Source organism: Mustela nigripes, chromosome 13 (genome assembly GCF_022355385.1).
Source record: "Mustela nigripes isolate SB6536 chromosome 13, MUSNIG.SB6536, whole genome shotgun sequence".
NCBI lineage: Eukaryota > Metazoa > Chordata > Mammalia > Carnivora > Mustelidae > Mustela > Mustela nigripes.
Window position 1 is genome coordinate 107,848,256 of NC_081569.1, and position 7,266 is coordinate 107,855,521.

Genomic DNA, 7,266 nt, shown 5'->3' on the forward strand with positions numbered 1-7,266 from the left:
AGGATATATGAAATGGTGAAATGCATATTTGAGAAAATGTCATGGGAAAACCAATCATGTAAGTATCATTGCTAGAATCTGTACTGTTTACTTATATGATCATACTGTGAAAATATGAATAAAACAGCTCAGTTAAACTGGGTAACTGAGTATTATTTCATATTGCTATTTTTAGGTAACAGATTATTTGGATTGAAAATATGTAAAACTGAATAAAGAGAACTAACACTGAGATTTAAACAGATGTTAATGTTTATGTAATACTGGAACTGGTACCCAGTTTTATATCCCAAGGTATGTTTATAGAAGTTGAATATCAGTACAGAAATACATTAGCATGAGCCTACTTGAGAGTTAAGAGGCTGAGAGAATGAAATAAAGAGGACTGTGTGGCTAGGGGGACTTTGTAATTTATTACCCAAACCAGAGCACCTTTGAGAATGGGACACTATTAATGTTTAAGTCAACACAAGACTATTTGGGGGCAAACCAGGATGCACCATTACCCTATCCATGAGCAATCCCTCAGATTTGGAGAAAATAAAAGGAGATGATACTGAATTTAATATAGTGCCTTCAGGCTGTAATACATTAAAAAAATATATATATATATATTTAAATTCTGGGATATGGAAAGACTCTTAACCTGGGCAGATGCCACAGCTCCAAAGCTGGAGCTGGAGGCTTTGGCACTGATAAGAGTGCTTTGTCCACAATTTCTGTAGCTTTGAAGTGGACTTACCAGTACTTAGACATGAATAGGGTGGCTCTTGGGCAATAATAGTCTTTACCACAGGGAGATGGAGCAAGTGAGGGGAAACAGCATGTCCCATATACTGTTTGAAGGAACTCTTTCAGAGCAATGTGAGGGGCTCACCAGGAAGCCACTGGGTAAGGAATAAGGAAAAGTGAATGCAGGTATGGAATGGGGATCAAAGTCCAATTACAGTTTTGTGAGCAGAATTAGAGCAAATGTGTTTATTAGAAATACCCCTTAATTATTGGATCTATTATATTACCATTACAGATACAATTTTTTTTTCATTTGAGTATAGTTGATACACAATGTTACATTAATTTCAGGTGTACTAGTCAGTGATTCACCTTGTCTACAGCTACCATTTAATTTTTATCCTGTTTGGTGACTTATGGGGAAACGCTGGTAATGCTGGACAGGTAAAACCTAAAAAATGTGAATTCTGTGTTCCCCACATGAGATGATCAACCTGGGGCTTTTGGAAAGTTTCTGTGCAGACAGCCAGAGCACATTTTAGGATAGTAGCAGTCTAATGCAGGTGGCCATGAAGCTCTGTGCCCAGAAGGGATGGAGGCCGTCTCAGGAGAATTGCATGAGTACATCTAAAAAAGCAGAAACTTAGGGTTTAGATGCCTGGGAGAGGGGCAATCTGAGCATGAAACATGAACGTGAAGTCACCTGGTATGGAGAATGCATGCCCATGATGTGGGTTCCTAAGTCCAATTTAAATGTGAGTGTGGGGGGATGTCCCCATACATAAAACAAACAGTTCTCGGGCACTGGCTGGGTGTCCTAGAATTCAGCTCAATTCTGATACAGTCTAATTGTAGACTTGGAGAGAGCATTAGATCCCATAGGGAAAAGGCTTGGTCCTACAAAACTGCCCCTCCATCCCCATTCCCCTTGTACTTCAGATGCCAAGTACAAGCCCATGCTATCACCTTTGCTTTTGACCTACTGCTGTAGATTGGAGGTTCCAGTGACCCCCTCCAACTCGGGATGCCAATTGCAAATCCAGGTTGTTCCTTATATTTCTAACCAACTGGCTGTAAATCAGAGGTTCTCAAGACTCCTCCTTGAGTTCAATTAATTAGTTTGCTAGAGTAAAGTTCATAGAACTCAGAGAAACGCTGTACTTACTAGATCATCCAGTGTATTATAGAGGATGTAACTCAGGAACAGCCAGACAGAAGAGATGCCTGGGCAAGGTCATAGGAAAATGGTGCAGAACTTCTGTTGGAGCTCTGAGGACAGCTCTCTTGGAGCACCTCCAGGTGTTCACCATCCCAGCAGCTCATTGAACCCTATTTTTGGTTTTTTATGGAGGGATCATTACATAGGTATGATTAATTAAATCACTGGCCAATGGGGAATGATTTAGACTCTAGCCCTTCGACCTCTGGAGGTCAGGGGCATGGGGCTGAAGGTTGTAGTCTTCTAATCTCAAGGTTGGTTCTCCTGGCCACCAGACTCCATTACCTTAGGTGCTTTGTGAAAGTCATCTTATCAGCATAACAAAAGACAGTTTTTGTGTTTTGGATTTTTTTTTTGCTGCATAATTTTATTTTTTTAAATTAATTTAATTTTTTTTCAGTGTTCCAAGATTCATTGTTTATGTACCACACCCAGTACTCCATGAAATACATCTGTTCCTTAATACCCACCACCAGGTTCATCCATCCATCCCTCAAAACCCTCAGTTTGTTTCTCAGAGATGAAAGACAGTTTTGTGGTTTTCACCACTTAGGAAATTCTAAGGGTTTTAAGAGCTCTGTGCGAGAAAAGGGAACAGGACCAAATACGTATTTCTTATGATAAATCACAGTATCACAATGCCTAAGCTATTTTTTTTTAATTTATTTTTTTGAGTTTACATTATTTACTTTAAATTCAGGTGTACAACAAAGTGATTTGACCAGTTTATGAATTCTGCTGTGTTCATCACAAGTATAGCTACATCTGTCCATATATATCCCTATTACAATTTCATTAACTATATTCCTTATGCTGCACTTTTTATTCCTGTGACTTATCCCATAAATGGAAGCTAGACTTTAATTGTATATAAGGGGTATAAACATTCCAACATCAAATGTTAATATAATCTCAATATGGAACAGTTGATACGAGCTGTATGCTTGATCCAGCAGTTACATGAAAGCATCCAAATGTTTTGTGACCCTTTATTCATTTTGCCTTAAGACCCTCCTGCCAAGTTCCCTGTTCCCCTGTGGGTTGGTTGTTTATCTGTGAATTTTAGCCCAAGACAGACTCTTTTTTTTTTTTTACTGGAGACTTTTCTGAAATTTCAGGACCATTGACTACATCTTTGAGCTCCTTCTCTATCTTATATAGAGGTTCTCAGTGTTGGCATGTTTGGCTTTGGAGAAATTCACACTTTCACACATTAGTTACAAATAAATATGGCAACACGTTCTGCCATTAGTTCAGTTTCTGAAATGGTGCTGTTTTTAGCCTGGACAGAGTTTGAGCGAGGCTATTTGACTATTTCGTCTCATTTGCTCTTATAAATTATGAAAAATGAGAGGAAAGTGGAAAGATAAAAATGACAAGAAGTATAGTTTTTATAATCTTTATTTAGTTGAGAACAAGTAGAGAATTATTAAGTGTTTGATGATAGTGGCAGAACATGAACCTCAATTGGATGCTCACTGGATTCAAGCCTGATCAATTGTGGACAGGAACACAGTTTTTAAAAACATATGGAATTATTAAAACCACATTGTGATATCACCTTACACCAGTTAGAATGGCCAAAATTAGCAAGACAGGAAACAACATGTGTTGGAGGGGATGTGGAAAAAGGGGAACCCTCTTACACTGTTGGTGGGAATGCAAGTTGGTGCAGCCTCTTTGGAGAACAGTGTGGAGATTCCTCAAGAAATTAAAAATTGAACTTCCCTATGATCCTTCAATTGCATTCCTGGGTATTTACCCCAAAGATACAGATGTCATGAAAAGAAGGGCCATTTGTACCCCAATGTTTATAGCAGCAATGGCCACGGTTGCCGAACTGTGGAAAGAACCAAGATGCCCTTCAACGGATGAATGGATAAGGAAGATGTGGTCCATATATGCTATGGAGTATTATGCCTCCATCAGAAAGGACGAATACCCAACTTTTGTAGCAACATGGACAGGACTGGACGAGATTATGCTGAGTGAAATAAGTCAAGCAGAGAGAGTCAATTATCATATGGTTTCACTTATCTGTGGAGCATAACAAATATGGAGGACGGGGAGATGAAGAGGAGAAGGGAGCTGGGGGAAATTGGAAGGGGAGGTGAACCATGAGACACTATGGACTCTGAAAAACAACCCTAGGGTTTTGAAGGGACAGGGGGTGGGAGTTTGAGGGAACCAGGTGGTGGGTATTAGAGAAGGCACGGATTGCATGGAGCACTGGGTGTGGTGCAAAAATAATGAACACTGTTATACTGAAAATAAATAAAAAGTAAAAAAAAATATGGAATTCTGCATATATTTTGAGATTATCCTGTTGGTATGTTTTATGTCTGCTATAGACATTATGTTTAAAAGGTCACAGTGGTGAAACAGGTTTGAAAAAATGCTGGGTCAAATCAAATTATGTTAAGTTTTTTTTTTTCCCTACTAGCTCTTCAGGGCATTGGATATGCTAGTATTCATGGTGCTTCTCCAAGAGAGGGTGGATATGAAGCATTTCCCAAATGTATTTGACTGTAAGATCCTTTTTTCTTGGCAGAGAATATTTTAGGATTACACTTAATGAAACAGTTTTGGGAAATATTTCACCAGAACCTGTTCTCCAAGAATTGGTTAGGAGTTTCTTCCTTCCTCTCCCCCTCCCTCCTTCCTTCCTTCTCAAATTTGCAAATACCCTTATAGCCAATGTTTTTTCTTACTGAGTAATTTCCCTCATGTGTAGAATATGGTTTTCCCCATTAGAAAAATTAGAATGAGCCTTTATATTAGGAAGTTCCACTTTTCAGGTAACAGAAAACTCTCTTATTTTGGCTAAGAAATATCACATCCCTTGATTTTCCTTTATTTTTACTTCTGTCACAGTATGGTCATTTGGTGTTTAGTTCATTTTTACATTTATTTTTGGAGAGAAGGAGATAGTTCTTCACTTAGCAATAAAGTCCCTATCACATTCTACAATAGGATTTAACAACAGATGATAGTAGAAGAATAAAAGTCTCACTGAGATGTGCATAGGTGCTTAACAGGTTTGCTCACTAAGTATCTTGTTTCTCTGTACATGCAGGATGCAAATTCTTTCCTTAACGAAAACAATGATCTCTTAGTATGTCATGTTACTGTCTTTTAAATAAAGTTACTTCCAGTTAGTTGAAAGGACTTTTCTTTCCAAGAATGCCAAAGGTTTCCTGTCAACAGGTTTATGCTGTGTTATTCATTAGTCTCTTATGAGCTTAGTTGTTTTTTTTTTTAATTTGCCCTGAGACAAGATCCTATTCCCATGGCACAGACAAAATTGTTTCTTTTTTTTTTTCATTTATTTATTTTCAGCATAACAGTATCATTATTTTTTCACCACACCCAGTGCTCCATGCAATCTGTGCCTTCCCTAATACCCACCACCTGGTACCCCAACCTCCCACCCCCCCCGCCACTTCAAACCCCTCAGATTATTTTTCAGAGTTCATAGTCTCTCATGATTCACCTTCCCTTCCAATTTACCCCAACTCCCTTCTCCTCTCCATCTCCCCATGTCCTCCATGCTATTTGTTATGCTCCACAAATAAGTGAAACCATATGATAATTGACTCTCTCTGCTTGACTTATTTCACTCAGCATAATCTCTTCCAGTCCCCTCCATGTTGCTACAAAAGTTGGGTATTCGTCCTTTCTGATGGAGGCATAATACTCCATAGCATATATGGACCACATCTTCCTTATCCATTCATCCGTTGAAGGGCATCTTGGTTCTTTCCATAGTTTGGCGACCGTGGCCATTGCTGCTATAAACATTGGGGTACAAATGGCCCTTCTTTTCATGACATCTGTATCTTTGGGGTAAATACCCAGGAGTGCAATGGCAGGGTCATAGGGAAGTTCTATTTTTAATTTCTTGAGGAATCTCCACACTGTTCTCCAAAGAGGCTGCACCAACTTGCATTCCCACCATCAGTGTAAGAGGGTTCCCCTTTTTCCACATCCTCTCCAACACATGTTGTTTCCTGTCTTGCTAATTTTGGCCATTCTAACTGGTGTAAGGTGATATCTCAATGTGGTTTTAATTTGAATCTCCCTGATGGCTAGTGATGATGAACATTTTTTCATGTGTCTGATAGCCATTTGTATGTCTTTATTGGAGAAGTGTCTGACCAAATTGTTTCTTGATCTGAAAAGCCCCACTCTCTCCATATCTGTAATAACTTCTTGGAAGACCCGTCAGCAGCTTGTTCATTGATCTCTGGCTTAGCAGTTATGCCTGCCTGATGCCCTTCCATCCATGATTCACCATGGCCCTTTACTGAGGATTGGACTCCCTGCGGGTGCTATGCTAGGCTCTTAACATACATTTCCTCTTTTGCTACTCGACACTTAAAGTCAGAGTATGAATCTTGACTTTGCAGGCCACTGGGTCTCTGCCACAGCTATTCAGCTCTCTGTTGTAACATGAAGGCAGTCATAGACAACACATAGGTATTGTTCCACAATGTAGAATATGTTGGCTGTGTTGTAATAAAGCTTATAAAAATTGGCCGTGGACCAGATTTGGTCTACAATTTGCTAACGTTGCTCAAACTACCCTACCAGGTAAATATTCTCAACTTTATCTTATGAACGAGGAAACTGAAGAGCATGGAAACTAATATCCAAGATTGTTGGTTAGCAGAGGAGCTAGGATTTAAACCTAGGTCAACGTGGTGGAGAAGCTCATGGTTTTTCTATCCTGCAACCCTGCCCTTATAAGACGGTAAGAGTTAGGTATCTAGGCAAAAAAAAAAAAAAAAAAAAAAAAAAAAAAAAAAAGGAAGAGGGCTTATATCCAGTAAAAGGGGGAAAAAGAACCAAAGGCACAGAGCTCATGGTCCATCATTTTGGTGGCAATAAGTAGATGAGCTTGACAGTAGAAGGGAGGGAAACAGAAGGCATGGTTGGGAAGAGAGTATATGCAAGGCTTCAGGGAAAGTTATGAATTGTATGAGGTTTTCTGCTTAAAATAATCAAGGTTCTGTCAGATACTTATGCATTACTAACAGTGCCTGCCATAGTAGGAATATCTAGCCTATGAAGTACTCTGTGTGTGTGTGTGTGTGTGTGTGTACACACACATACCACTGAAGAGAAAGATAAATCTGCTGTTGGGTAAGGGATGGGTTACATGAAGATAGACCAGATGAGAAATACAGATATAAGACTACTAGGGTTATTAAAGTAGGTAATACCTTGGAGACTAGGGCATGAATTTTTTGAGAACAGAGAATTGCCAGCACCTTCTCTAGAACATAGCATGAAACTGATGTAATAGCAGATGC